Source organism: Bos indicus, chromosome 10, assembly GCF_029378745.1.
Source record: "Bos indicus isolate NIAB-ARS_2022 breed Sahiwal x Tharparkar chromosome 10, NIAB-ARS_B.indTharparkar_mat_pri_1.0, whole genome shotgun sequence".
In the NCBI taxonomy this organism is placed as follows: Eukaryota; Metazoa; Chordata; class Mammalia; order Artiodactyla; family Bovidae; genus Bos; species Bos indicus.
In genome coordinates this window covers 54,827,121-54,842,847 of record NC_091769.1, presented here as the reverse complement: position 1 = coordinate 54,842,847, position 15,727 = coordinate 54,827,121, and the positions used below count along the sequence as shown (strand labels likewise).

At 43.3% G+C, this 15,727-nt stretch overlaps 1 protein-coding gene across 14 annotated transcripts in view; it reads right to left on the bottom strand.

Moving 5' to 3' along the window:
• RAB27A (RAB27A, member RAS oncogene family) overlaps positions 1–15,727 on the bottom strand; it is a 91,743-nt gene that overhangs the window by 62,906 nt on the left and 13,110 nt on the right. For 3 of the 14 annotated variants that reach the window (XR_011568859.1, XR_011568858.1, XR_011568857.1), the window contains exon 2: positions 1,142–1,217. The exons of 6 other annotated variants lie outside the window; for them this stretch is intronic. The gene's annotated coding sequence lies outside the window, so the exon portion shown is untranslated. Of the gene's footprint in view, positions 1–1,132; positions 1,218–10,287; positions 10,383–15,727 lie in introns of those variants that run through there. 5 more of the 14 variants (XR_011568856.1, XR_011568855.1, XR_011568854.1 and 2 more) reach the window with 3 other exon arrangements.

The window sequence follows — 15,727 nt, the reverse complement described above, 5'->3', positions numbered from 1 at the left end:
GGCTCTGTTCACCGAGAGACTTAGCCCTTTGGTTCCCTCTGCCAGGAATGCTGCCTCAGATGCCCCTTCTCTGTGCTCCCTCTTTCCTAGGGCAGGTCAACCCTGTATGATAATTATCCAGTTGATTCCTTGCTGGTTGGTGCATACCTCAAAGACAGGAACTGTGTCTTTTTTGACTCACTCATGCCACAAGTCTCTAGTTAAACACAGGCCTTTCACTGGGTAGATGTTGGGCATAAAAACGAATGATGTATCCTTTACCTCACGGGGCAGCCACTCTCTCATCTGACCACTCCAAGCGTGACTGAAGACTCCACTGATGCAATCTAAAGCCTCTCACCAACCTGCAGAACTGTGAGCAACTGAAAAAGCCTGAACAGAACCAGTCTGACATCATCTGGTAAAAGACAACCTCGGGGCCACAGACCAATACCTCCTGTCAGATCAGCAACAGCATCAGATTAGAAATAAAATGCACAATAAATGTGACATGCTTGACTCACCCTGAAGCCATTTCCCTCCCCCGCCCCACTCCATGGAAGAAGAGTCTTCCACCAAACCTGTACCTAATGCCAAAAAGGTTGGGGACCACTGCTCTAGAATTTGGAGAGTGATTTAGTAAGGGAAAGTACCAAAATGTGTAAATCCCACATGAAAATTCATTACAGTTAGTTTATTTGAAATTACAGTAGAAGTTGAGGAAAGTTTGATATTAGCACTTCTCAATCTTCAATCCCTAGGAGTCTCCCAAGGATTTTTTGTTAAAATGCTAATTCTGATTCAACAGGCCCAGGTAGAGCCCAGGATTTCTGCATTTCTAAACAGCACCCAAGTGATACCCAGGTAACAGTGATGTTCCTAGTCCTAGAACTACACTATGAGTAGCAAGTAAAACTTCGACAACCCCCTTTTTCATAGAACTGTATCAGTCTTCCCCTTCGTGCAACACCGCCTTTTTATGACCCCTTTGCATTGAAAGCTTTGTCCAGTGCCTTTCAGGCTTCAGGATAAAGATAGCACACTAAATACATTTAGTTCTATGACTAAATGCCTTATAAAGCAACTACACTCCAATAAAAATTTTAAAAATAAATATAAGAGCTTTAAACTGTAACATTTTATATTGACTTACAGAAGTTACCTTTGCTAACTGCACGCTGTGTGGTGCTTCTGTTTCCTGAAAGATGGATTGGTTTAAATATATATGCAGTGATGTGCTGGGAAAAAAAATAAGAAAAAAAAAAAGAAAGTAGATGAACGTGATTAGCAAACTCAGGAAACCAGACTCCTTATCTGCCAGTAGAGAAACACAAGGAGCAACTCATCACAGAATCTCCAGAAAGGGCTTAGGCAGTCAGAGCCCCAGTACCTTTGGGGTAGGGGAGAGCATAAAGTGAGGCAAAATAATGGAAGAATGTTTACACCCCAAACCCCAGCGTTGCCAGCCTTGTGATTCCTCTAGCTCCAAAAGAAGTCGAACGTCTATTCTCCGGAGAGAGTAAAACTCCAAGAATCAAACTCGCAGCGGGTCTCTGAGTCATACCAAGTTCAGTGGAGGCAGGGGAGGAGTTGCACAGTATTAATAAATATGAAGACACCTCCACCCCACACCTCCATGCTGGACTTCCAAAAGGCAGGCTTACTCCACAGGCAAGCGGTTCAAGTCATCTTCTCAGGAGACTGCCCAACCCAGAAGGGAAGCCTAAACACAAATAGAAGCCCATGACATACTGAGCTAGCTACAACTGTAATGTAACTGCTGGGAGAAGGAGGAGATGGAAATCTTATGCGCGTGTGGTTGGGGTGGGTGGAAAAACACACTAAAATTTTCTTTTTCCATAGTAAGGCATCAGTAGAGGATGCCTAAAACTGAAAACCAATCGTACAGAAGTACAAGTATGTCATTAGAGACAGGACACAACCACCAGCAAGTGTCAACTCACTGCAAGAACTGAAAGCAGTTGACTCTGGGGAGCAGGAAATGAGCCGCGGGCGGAGATTCTGATAGCTTCTACTAGCAGTCCTTGCAGAACTATGCCCTGATAAAATTTTTTAATTAATTAATACAAAAAGACATGTAATGCCCAACCTTACAGTTTTATTTTCCCCCCTTTGGATATTCCGGCCATCACAATAAACACCACTAATGTGCGCTACTCTCTCAGGATCTAAGGCCTACATGGAAACAGGATGCTGAGGACCTGGGGCCTGGACTCAGGCTGCCTGGATCTGAATCCCAGCTTTACTACTCACTGGCTGTGTGACCTTCACCAAGTTACCTAACCTCTCTGTGCCTCAGTTTCCTCATTGGTGGAACAATAGGATTATTTTGTAAAAATGAGTCATGTTACACTATAAAGTGCTTAAAACTGTGTTCGGCACCTAGTACCTGTTCAATAATAGCTGCTCTCTTTTAAGGTATGTTTGCCACTATATTAAAGCCTCCTGACACTGTATTGATTTTGTCTTTTATTAGTTTATGTTTCATTTTCCCTGCCTTCACCTTCTCTGTCAGTCGGCCAGCTGTCCCTACTCACAGTAATCAGAGGGCCTTTCCAGGGTCACTCCTCCCCCCACCAATGCGCAGCTTCTAACTGACAAGGCATCTGGAAACCAAATAACCAAGATCAGAATTATGTATGCAATGGAGAAAAATATGTACCACGAAGTGTTGGGAAGGCCTCTCTGTGAGGCGAATCAGCACACTTCCATATATGTACCATCTATCAGACAATTGAGAATCCTTTGAGCTTACTTCCTAGCCATCAGCTGTAGGTCAGTGAGCTGGGTGACATTCAGGCTAACTAACTATCCTAGTTTACCCGGGCCTGCTCTTTAGCAAAGCCCTGCATACCTGGAAACCCCAGTTTCAACACTGGTCCAATTACACAATCCTTTTGAGACTGTTTCATCAGCTGTAAAATGAAGGATAATATTTACTTTGACAGTCTATTGAAGAGTAAATGAGAGAATGTTCATATGACTCTTGACACACAGTAAGCTTGCAATAAATGGTAGCTCTAGCTACTGTACTCAGTTACCTATTGGTATTTCCAATTCTGATATCAGCAGCAAAATAAATTATCCTTAGAAACTTAACCGATACCTTGATTATTTTCTTACCAGAAAAATAATTTACCTTATACACAGTGGATTCCAGGAAGCTGAAATGTTTGCTTTCCCAAATTTCCTTCCAATCTTTTCCTAATAATTTGTTTCAGGGACTAGGCCTTATTAAAGAAATGTAATATTTCACCAATGCTGACTTATCCACTGGGCAAAAGCCTGAGAGGTTTCCACCAGCTCTGGATATATGCATTGTTTTCACTATGAAGATCCTGGGGTACTTAGGTAAACTTCTGGAGGAGAAATCAGCATTCCGACTCACACAAGAAAAAAGACATCAGGCATCATACCTGAAATTATTTTTAAATTTGCATCTCACTTTTTCCCTTCATAATGGCACCAAGTCATTGTCTCCTGATGGATTGACAATTTATTCACTAAATATGTCCATTCTATGACTGAAAAATAAGAGATAGCATCATCAAACAGATGAAATGCCATTTCTTGCCTCAAAAGCCAAAGCAACTCAGTACTCGACAGATACTTATTTCAGCCTGGAGGAAATGGCTCACTTTGGGGCAGTTCACCAACACATGAGTGAAGTTGTTACATGAAAAGTTGCACAATTTTGGGGTAGATAACTGAAAGGATCACAAGTTACTCAAAGCCATAACATGGCCTGCAAACACCGAGGCAGCAGAGAGAGCAGGAACAGACAGGCATATAAGAACCTTCTCTGGGGGCTTCCCTGGGGGCCCAGTGAATAAGAATCCACCTGCCAATGCAGGGGACACTGGCTCGGGAAGATTCCACATGCCTCGGAGCATTATCTAACCTGGTGTGCCACAACTACTGAGCCCGTGCTCTAGAGGCCTGGAGCTGCACTACTGAGTCCAAGTGCCCACGGGCCAGCAAGTCGCAACTACTGAGCTTGAGTGCTTCAGCTGCTGAAGCCTGTGCTCCTAGAGCCTGTGCTCCGCAACAAGAGAAGCCACTACAATGAAAGCCATGCCCTGCAACTAGATAGCGGTCCCCGCTCTTCAACTAGAGAAAGCCCATGTGTAGCAATGAAGACCCAGTGCAGCCAAAAATAAATAAATAAAGCAGTGGGTACACGTCAAAAAAAAAAAAAAAAGATCTTTCTCTATATGAGCTACCAAGCTCCTTCCTCCATGCTCATATTTCTTCCCCATCCATTGCTCAAGGTCTGTGAGCACAAAACACTGGCAAACCACATAAACTCTGAGGAGCCCTGAGAGACATCTGCTCCAACTATTGAAGCAAGAGTGAATGGATCCAGGAGAGAACTTTCTCCAAGTATAGTCTGATGCCCACTGGCACCAGAATCTCCTAGAGTACCTGATGAAAATCCAAAGTCCTGGGTTCCATCAGGCCCCTGAATGAAGCCCTCTGGGAAGGCAGTGAGGGAATCTGCATTAATGACAAGATTTTCCAAAGGACTCCCAATTGTGCATAAAAAGGTTGGAGAGCAACTGCTCTAGGGAGACAACAGATAGCAAAATGCACAACCATAGCTGGACAAATAACTCTTGTTTAACCTCCACCAGCCTCAGATTCCAAATCTGTAAAATAGGGATAATAATACCTACACAGCAGGATTCCTGGTTGAGAATGATGTGAGAATTACATGAGAAAAGTAATAGCTTCCAACACACAGCTTCACATGCAGCAGGTGTTCAACAAGTATTAATCCACCCCACCTTGTGTAGCAGACTAATGAAGATTTATAACAAAAGTCCCTATTTTGAGCAACTGTTACCAAGGAAAGCAGATGGCTAGCTTAAGTTAAGGCCTCCATGTTAATGAGTCACCAACTAAAAGGCCAAGGCCAGCAGCTTTAACCACTGGTTGGGTTGTAAAAAGTACAAGCTTCATTGGGCATGAGAATCTCCTGGATGGCTTGAAAACACAGCCCACTGGGCCATCTCTGGAGTACAGAATCAGCAGTTCTGGGCTGAACTGAGAATCTGTATTTCTAACAAGTTCTTGGGTGGTGATGGTGGTGTTGGTCTCGGAACCACACTTTGGTCATTACTCTATTAAACTCAAACTGATCTGACACCTTGTAATAAAAAAGGACAGCAATGCTAGATGCATTTCCTGTTTGACACCAGACTGGTTAGTTACACGTCAATAAAGAAAAAAGTAATGAACCCACAATTTCCGAGGCAGCCCCACCTCTGTCCCTGAGAATCTTTCTCACTACATTTTTGAATGGTGCAGAAAGAAGGCTGGGAGACTTGAGTGTCATCTCCCAGCCACTCATGTGGGTACCCCTGAATGAGACACCTGATCTCTTTGAGCCTCAGTGTACTCACCTGGGGACAGAGTTGGGCTCAGTCACTGGTTCCCAAACCTGGTGGTGCACCATCCATTGCTACAGCAGCATTTTAGATAAAACATGAATTCCCTAGCCCTAAAGCCAAGCCTAACAAATTAGAATCTCCTAAGAAGAGACTGAAAAACATGTGGTTTTGCATATGTTTTAAATAAAAGCTCGCTATGTGATTTTGGGGCTTCCCTGGTAGCTCAGCTGGTAAAGAATCCACCTGCAATGCAGGAGACCCCAGTTTGATTCCTGGGTGGGAAAGATACCCTGGAGAAGGGATAGGCTACCCACTCCAGTATTCTTGGGCTTCCCTGGTGGCTCAGATGGTAAAGAATCTGCCTGCAACACGGGAGACCTGGGTTCAATCCGTGGGTTGGGAAGATCCCCTGGAGGAGAGCATAGCAACCCACTCCAGTATTCTTGCCTAGAGAATCCCCATGGATAGAGGAGCCTGGCAGGCTGCAGTCCATGGGGTCGCAAAGAGTCGGACCCATCTGAGCAACTAAGCACAGCACAGCACATGTGATTTTCATGGGCAGCCAGTTCTGAGCAACTATCCCCAAGGTGATCTTTGAGGCCCCTTCCAGGACTAAAGCCTGGATCTTTTGATTTCTAAGCCCCTATGCCAGAGTCTGTGTTTACCAAGTAGCTCTGTCCTTTTATTTGTTTCCCACAGAGTTCATACTAGAGGATCTGAATACATTCGTCTTAAAAGAAAAGAAACTAGTCTGCTTAACACTTCCATTTTTCTCATGTATCAAACTCATATTTAGGTTTTAATTTTAAAAAATAAAGTCCAATCCTTAACAGCACAAAATAAACAACCCAATCAAAAACTCAGCAGAAGACCCAAATAGACATTCTTCCAAAGAAGACATACAAATGGCCAAGAGGCCCATGAAAAGATGTTCAACATTGCTAATTATTAGAGAAAAACAAATCAAAACTACAATGAGATATTACCACACACTGCTAGAATGGCTGTTATCAAAAATTCACAAGCAGTAAATACTGGAGAGGGTATTGAGAGAAGGGAATCCTCCTATATTGTTGGTGGGAGTGTAAACTGGTACAGCAAGTATGCAGAACAGTAGGGAGGTTCATTAAAAAACAGAGCATCCACTCCTGAGCATATATCTGGAGAAAAACATGATTAAAAAGGTTACATGCACCCCAGTGTTCACTGCAGCACTGTTTACAACAGGCAAGACATGGGAGCAATTTAAACATCCATGGGCATTGGAATGGGTAAAGATGATGTGATACATATAAATATAACAGAATATTTACTCAGCCATTAAAAAGAATGAAATAATACCATTTGCCACAACATGGATGGACCTAGAGATTGTCATATTCAGTGAAGCCAGACAGAGAAGGAAAATATATGACATCCCTTACATGTGGAATCTAAAAAGAAATGATACAAACAAACTTACAAAACAGAAAGAGACTCTCCGAGAATGAACTTATGGTTGCCAGGGGAAGGATGGGGAGAAGGGTTAGATGGCGAGTTTGGGACGGACATGTACACATTGCTATATTTACAATGGATAATCAGCAAGGACTTACTGTATAGCACATGCGACTCTGCTCAGTGTTATGTGGCAGCCTGGATGGGAAGGAAGTTTGGGGGAGAATGGATACATTCTCCCTTCTGTGTTCACCAGAAACTATCACAACATTGTTAATCAGCTATATCCCAATACAAAATAAAAAGTTTAAAAACAATTTGGTCACAGCAGGGAAGGGAGAAGGTAGGAAGACCTGAGAGCGTAGTACTGAAACATATATATTACCATATGTAAAATAGATAGCCAGTGGGGATTTGCTGTGTGATGCAGGGAACCCAAAGCCGGTGATCCATGACAACCTAGAAGGGTGGGATGGGGAGGGAGGTGGGAGGGAGGTTTAAGAGGGAGGGGACATGTGTATGCCTGTGGCTGATTCATGTTGATGTATGGCAGAAACCATCACTATACCGTAAAGTAATCATCCTCCAATTAAAAAACAAATAGTAAAAAGTGTAAAAACAACAACAAAACATAAAGTCAATGTAGGAAAAAACAGGAATTAACACAGGCCATGCAATCTTCTCTCACACCAACTTCCTAGTTACCTGCTCCATCATTCACTCAGCATCACCTTAGCATCTCCCACATGCCAGGCATTATTTTAGGTGACAAGTACCCAGAATTCCACAAAACAAAGTCCCTGCTGTCACAGAGAGAACAATCAGCAGAAAGAGATAGATAATGCTAACATGGAGATAAAATAATTTCAAACATTAAGAAGTCCTGTGAAGACCATAAAGTGTAACAGGATGGAGGCCGACTGAAGACTACTCCCAACAGAGTGATCAGGGATGACTCTGCTGCCAAGGGACCACCCAAGTGAGACTCTAGAGAAAAGAACTGTGGGCAAGTGCAGATGCTCTGAGGAAGGCAAGAGCTTGGCGTTTTTAAGGAATAGAAAGGAAGGAGGCACAGGGATGAGCTGAGGACAAGGAGGCCAACAGGGCTCAGATCATGGAGACACTTACAGATCATGGTTAGAACATTTGGATCTTACATTAACCACAGTGGTTAGTGACTGGGGAATTTCAAACAGAAGAAGGATATGATCTGATTTACATTTTTAAAAATATCACTGGCTTTGCATGAGGAATGGGTTACGGGGAGGCGGGGTTAGCTAGAATGAGACCAGAAAAACAGCAGTCCAGGCAGGAAACAATGGTGGCCTTTAACTGGCAGCTAGTACATAGCCATAGCAGATGCTCAGACATTTCTGGACCACTTTAACATAGGTGAAAATCATTAATATATTTGTTTCACTTCCTGTGATATCTCACAGGAGTCCAAGGGAGAGACACTGCTGGTTACAATTAAGAAACATTAGCACAGGGGCACAGAAAGAACCAGCAGACTTGTCTTCTGGAACCCTCTCTGCCATCAGTTTGTCATGTGACCGTGGGCACAGCTCTGAATCTGTCAGATGGAGGAGAGGCTGGGCTCCCTGGTTTCTAAGATGCCCACCAGACCTTAAGTTACATGATGCTATAAGTGTAGCAAGTGAGGTTTCCTTACCTGGGTGGCAAGAGGGGCTGCTGACTCAGGGTTGGGGTTTCTGCGGTTGACTTTGAATCTCCCAGAAAGGCTCAAACTAAGCAGGAGATGGGGTTTCCATGAAGAAACTGTCCAGTCTTGCTATATCCTTTGGAAACTCTGGGATCTGGGGCACCTCTAGTACAAGCGTATAGTGATCAGCTGGGACTCTGCGGAGTAGACACTCCCGGGCATGTGAGAGCCCGCTGTGCTGAGGGGCTGGGGGCTCCATCTCTGAGGAATTCAGGGGCCAAGCCCTCAGTCACAGCCCTCCCTGAGGACTTGCTGACAGACTTCCACCTGCACTCAATCACATGGCAGCCAGGCCCTGCCGCCTGGCTCTTGCTTCCTACTGGCAGACTGTCCCCACACTGTCCACTCCCCTTACATGACCCACCGGGCACCTTGGCGAGGACCTCAGCCCGGGATCCCTAAGGGCAGGGCCCTCAATCCTAACTGCCCATCAGAATCCCCAGTGGAGATGTAAAATACATACACATGGATGTAAAATACATACACAAAGATGTATGTAAAATATATACACATAGATATAAAATACATTGGAGAAGGCAATGGCACCCCACTCCAATACTCTTGCCTGGAAAATCCCATGGATGGCGGAGCCTGGTAGGCTGCAGTCCACGGGGTCGCTAAGAGTCCGGCACGACTGAGCGACTTCACTTTCACTTTTCACTTTCATGCACTGGAGTAGGAAATGGCAAGCCACTCCAGTGTTCTTGCCTGGAGAATCCCAGGGATGGGGGAGCCTGGTGGGCTGCTGTCTATGGGGTCGCACAGAGTCGGACACGACTGAATCGACTTAGCAGCATAAAATACATACAAATAGAGATGCCGGGGCCCTATCTCATATCTGATGACTCACTCAGAATTGGGGGTAAGGGAGAGGTTAGAAAGACCACAGAAGTGAAGTTAGGCTTAGTTCACTTTACATGATGGAGAAAATGTGGACTTTAGGAAACTGCAGGCCAGAGAGGTTCCACAACATGTCTAACGCAGGGTTTCTCTGCCTTGACCCACTGACATGGTGGGCAGGATGATTTTTTGTATTGAGGGGCTGTCCTGTGCACTTTGGGGTGTTTAGAGGCATCCCAGGTCTCTGCCCACTAAATACCAGCAACTCCCCAGGTATGGCAACCAGCCACATCTCCAGATGTTGCTCAATGCCCCCCTTGAGGAAGAAGGAGCTGAAAACAGCCTAATTAAGAACCGCCAGTGTAATACCACTTAGTTAATTATTGGCAAAGTTAGAAACTAAAAACCGATCCACTAGTTCCTGGCGGAGTCGGTTCCTCCACACTGAAGCAGGAATTCTGGAACACACAGCTGAGTCACCCCCCAAGGAAATACCACAAGCTGCTCTGCGGCCCTCTGTGCCTAAGTGGAGCGGGGCGATAAAGAGCTGATCTTGCCCTTGACAAAGGAAGTCCAGCCTGGAATGGCCAGCAGCTGATCTGGCCATGTTTGGTCTCTAGCATCTGATTGGAAGGACGACACCTTATCTTTTCAAGGGCTGCTAGACCTCTTTACTCATCCCTGGGGTTGCTCCCTTCCAACAGTGAGATTCATTATGAAAATCAATCACACTGCAGGAAACAAAGGAAATCCTGACCGCACCCTTGGATTATGTTTTAAAATTCTCAGGTATCTCAAATGGACATTTAAGTCAAGACCTATTTCTGTATGTCTCATTCCTTCCCGTATTAGGACTAATACAGCAAGAAGAAGAATAATCAAAAAAAACCTTACCATAAGCTTCCGTTAGCTGATTGAGGCCCTGTTTTTGTGTCAAATGATACAAATACACAGGCGATAAGTAACCAGCCATATGCAGATAAGACTCGACCAGCTGCCCACGTGGTGGGATCAGAGCAAGATAGATGAGTAGCAGTTAATAAGAATGAACAGATTTTTCAGTCTCTTGGCAACCAATTTTATTATTATGCTTTGACCTGGCAGCTGGTAAGGCTTTATATGAATTAATCAACAGGCTATGAAAAAACAGGATTAGTGGCTCTGAAATATGGTATTCTCACAGCAGTCAGAGGAAGGATGCTTTTTTCTAAGGCCACTTTCTTAAATCAGTACAGGTAACTGTAAAACAGTAAGCAAACTGTGTTTTAAAAGAACACATCTCTAAAGAGGAAGTTACATACACCTATCTACTGCATCGATCCTTACCATGTATCTTCCATATCTGTTGTAGCAAATTACAAGAAGATACAGAGTGTCAAAGGACTTGGCCACTCAAAGCAGGCGCCCTTCAGTGAGACAACACTTGGTGGTTGTGGAATTATTCTCAGCCAAGTCCTCCTGAGTCAAAGCACCTTACAGTAAGCACTCAAAGGGGATGAGAAGAATAACCAGACCTTAGAAGGGATAAAAACACATGGAAAGATGGGATTTCTGGCATCACCACAGGCATACAACCAACGGTGGCTTTCAACGGCCCTGCGGTTCTCAGAGAAAAGTCAACTGTGTTCTTGAGGGTGGCTTTGCCTGCCACACAGCAGATCCAAGGGCCAGAAGGGCAGCAGGACAGTGCAGCAATATGGGAGGGAGGCAACAGAAGTGACTAAAGATCAGCATGAAAACATAAGCAACTATGTGTGATCTTTCAAGGGAAGATTCCGTGCAGCAGACTAACCACTGGACCCGGAGTTCCAGTTCCGGCTTTACCACTAACTGTGTGATCTTAGAAGATGACAACATCTCTGGAGAAAAATTTCCTTCACCACAAAACACTAGAGGAAATGAAATCTTCTCCCACTGTCCTCTAATTCTAATAATCCTTGAGTTTACACGCCCTCTCCTTCCTAAAATGGAGACATGTGCAATTAGCAAAATGAGCCATAGCTCAGTTATTCTGTGGACATTATCATGATCAACGCATTTCCTGCCCAAAAACATAAATTTATCAGACCAGAGTTAACACATTAAATCCAAGACACCAGTTAACTCTACCGCTCATAGGAAAAAAACTACTAATTTTTTAGTATAAGTGTGTCCCAAAGATTGCATGGGACATACTTATAGTAAAATATTATTTGTTGTTCTTCCAATTTTTAAAATCTGGCACACTACCTTTGACCCCACATTCAAAGTATAATCTCAGCTCTCAAAAGTCTGATTTCATACAGGTGGGTGGTTCCAAGTGTGGATGAAGCACTAAATGTGAGGCCTTCTCATGGGTGACATACATAGAGGCAAAAAATAAAACAAAACAAAAGCAGGCAAGGAAGAATGACTTGCAACATTTGTTTTGAGTAGGTGAGGCATCAAATTTTATTAAACAGTGAGTAGAATATCAATGTTAGTAGACCTCAATCATACAGGGAAAAGAATGTGGTATACTTCCTGACGAGACAGGAGGCCAAAACACAGTGGATGGAACAAGATGGATGCTCACAGCTCTAACCTTCTGGACACAAAGTTAATTGCAAACCTTTTATCTCTTCCTCCAACTCAGTGCTCATGTCTGCTCCCCAGATAAATCAGCTTAGGGAAACCAGACCATAAACTGGAACTTCCTGACTACAAGGCAGAGGAATAAATTTGATCAAGTGAAACCTGCACACAGCATATAAAGCAAAGGCAGTGAGAGGGAAAAATTCCTCTCTTCAGAAGGCAATCTTGTTCTAACAATAACAAGGCAATCTTGCTGCATAGGGGCTCACAATTCATCTGTTTTTTAAATTGTGGGCCACTTTTTTTAAATATATAATTTTATTTTCTTATTTATTTTTGGCTCCAAAGCACAGGCTCAATAATTATGTCACACGGGCTTAGTTGCTTGGCAGCATGTGGGATCCTCCTGGACCAGGGATCGAACCCAAATCTCCTGCATTGGCAGGCGGATTCTTTACCACTGTGCCATCAAGGAAGCCCATCAGCCAACTTTATTGAGGTATAATTGAGATATAACATTGTAAGATATTTAAAGTGTACATCACGGTGATTTGACATATGTATACATTTTGAAAAGGATTCCCCCACCCATCAAGTTAACTAGGGCTCGCATTATTTACACCCACACACATATACATGCCATGGGTTTAAAAATACTCCTTTCTCATAGTTTGTAGTGAATATATAGATATGGCATGTTCCAAGATAAGTTTAACAATGGAAAGCTAGATCAATTTTTAAAATACCACAGTGATTACTATACTCTCCAGGCCAGTTAATTCAATTCTCAGTGAGAAAGGTCGGCAGGAAACCTCTCTCAACTCTAGCCAATACTGCTTTATCCGCAACAGCAGGATGAGGTGGACTAAATCAAGATACTTAACATCTACAGGCTGAGAAAAATTAAATATATGGACTAGAGGTTTCTAATGATGAAAACAAATCCAAGGTTATTCATTAACTTATGGGCACATTCAGCAAGAGTTTATTGAACACTTCGTTTGCCTATGATAGCTTGCAGTACAGGAATCACAAAGGAGATGAAGCCATGCTCTGCCTCCAGGCTATTACAATCTCATCATGGAAATAAGGCCACATATGCATAATCAGTTGACAGTCTGAAGTCGTTATGCAATTAAAAGTCAAAATGAGTCTCATAATTGGAAATTTCAGTTAGAAGCCAGAGAAAAATTAAATTCACTGCACTGCAAAATATTCATCAGGAAATGAAACTCCATTTTCTCAAATTTCCAAGGAATTTCACTCTCCCTAGATCAGCACAAGAAACCAAGTCACTAGACAGGCGCTGAAGGCCTCCTCCCAGTCTGCCCAGGTCCTGCCCTCGGGAAGGACCCAAAATCCTCACCTTTCTGCTTTGTTTGACCTTTCCCTTCCTTTGTTTGACCTTTTTTTGACCTCTCCCTTTCCATGAAGAGTAAGGCCATTCCCTCCAGGGAAAAAAGTAGATAGAAAAGGAGAGAAGGAGGAGTTGCTGGTGTAGCTATGGACACTGCAAATGGGAAGGAAGAGTGAGAAAGAAATAGCAGAGTGATCCCCATTTCTCAGCTTCTCATTCCCTTTTCATTCACTCAATATATATATATATATATATATATATATATATATATATTTTTTTTTTTTTAGGGTTTAATATGTGCCAAAAACCATTCCAGGTGCTACCTCCACCAGAGCAAACAAGACAAATTCCGGACCTTCATGGAGCTTGTACTCTACCAGTGGGAGACAGATGTGTGTGTGCAATGACAAAGAATGCTACAGATACTCTAAAGAAAAATAAGGTCAAGAGGAAGAAAATGTTGGGGTTGGGGGATGGGGGACGCTAATTTAGATGGGATGGGACAAGAAAGCATCTCTAAAGAAATGATTTGAATGAAATGAGTGAGTAAGCAGTGCAGACTTTTGAAGGAAGAACATTTCAAACAGAGGAAACAGCAAAGGTCCTGAGGTGTGGCTGAAGGCAAGTGAGAAAAGAGGGGAGTGATGGAAGATGAAGCCACACACCATGTAAGGGATTGCAGGCGACAGAGGTTTCCCTCTGGTATAACAAGCCACTGGTGAGTTTTGAGCACAGGACTGAGTGATATAAGTGGCTTCGGCAACTTTGTTAAGAACAGACCATAGAGTGGTGAAGGTGGAAGCAGGCTGGGCCTGCAGGAGGCTTTGGAGTAATCCAGGTTGACAAACAAAAGGAACTGGCAGGAGCAGTGAAAATGTTACAAAATGGTTCCTATCCTAGATATAGTTTCTAAGCAGAACTAATGAACTCTGCTGAGAAACTAGATGTCTGATATGAGACAAAGAAAAGAATCAGGGGTGACCCCAGGGTGTTTAGTCTGAGAACCTGTAACAATGAAGTAACTGAGACAGGGGAGACGGAGGGAAAAGCAGGTTTGGAAGAGGAAAATCAAGAGTCTGGTTCCTAGAGACTGTTGCCCACTTCAACACCCATTGCATCTGTTGTAAAATCAGGCAACAGCAATTGAGACGCTGATCCTAAATTACAGATGGAAATTCAAGGGACCCAGAATAGCCAGAACAGTCTCAAAAAAGAAAAACAAAGTGGGAGGACTCACACTCCCCATCTCAAAACCTCTCGCGTACATAGTTAACAGAGGAGAGTATGATACTAGCATAAGGATAGACATGCAGCTCAATGGAGTAGGGCTGAGAGTCTAGGAATAAACCCTCACATTTCCTGACAATTTATTCTCAACACAGGCACCAATGGTATTAAAAGGGGGAAAAATAATCTTTTCAACAAATGGTGCTGGGAGAACTTGATGCCCACATGCAAAAAATTGTTAACACTCCTACCTCACGCCATGTACAAAATTAACTTAAAGCAAGCTAAAGATGGAAATGTAAGAGCTAAAACTAACAACTCTTAGAAGAAAACATAGGCATAAATCTTCAGAACTTTGGATTGAGCAATGCTTTCTTAGATTTGACACCAAAAGCGCAGCAAGAAAAGAAAAAATTAGTTATACTTCATCAAAATTAGTAAAATCAAGGCAGGTCATGGAAATTAAGGGAGGGAGGGAGTAAGGAAGAAACAATAAAGGAAAGAAGTAGGAAGGAAAACTAACATAAAATACAGATCCTCAGTCAAGTTTTTTCAGCACTACATTAACCTTTCTTTACTTGTAACCATCTGCAAAAATTCTGTCTTCCAGACTGTGTTTTCCCCCTAAAACAAGTTTCTAAGAAGGCATAAATAAATCAATAAAACAGGAACAGTGAATCACCAACAAACTAAATCACTGATAATTATAGAAACTTTATACAGCATAAGAGGATACCCCCAAAAAATAAAAATAAAAAAAAAGAGGATACCCCCAACCTCTGACTGATGAGCCAATCCCAAAGTTAAGAATCCATCCAGTAGGGGAAAATAGCTGTTAGCCCACAGAAGACCCCTGAGACAGAGGATCTAACAGATGATGCTGAGGCCATGCAGGGGGCCCACAGGAGCCAAAATTATGGGAAGGCAAAGTCATGGGTTCACAAGATTTCCTTCACTTCAGGCCTGACTTTGCTTAATCCGTGATCTATTGGGACAGAGACAAAAGCTTTGGCAAGAGTTACCGAAACCTGTCATCACATCGGCTCTACCGCCAGTCAAGACAGAAGGGCCTGACTGCCTGGTAGGGTTTTCTGTCTGACTGGCAGGGAAAGGAAGGGGGGACCCTCTCCGACCCAGACAGTTTGCCGTCCAGACCCCGCCCAACAAAGGTGTCAAGACTTTAAATCATTCAACTGA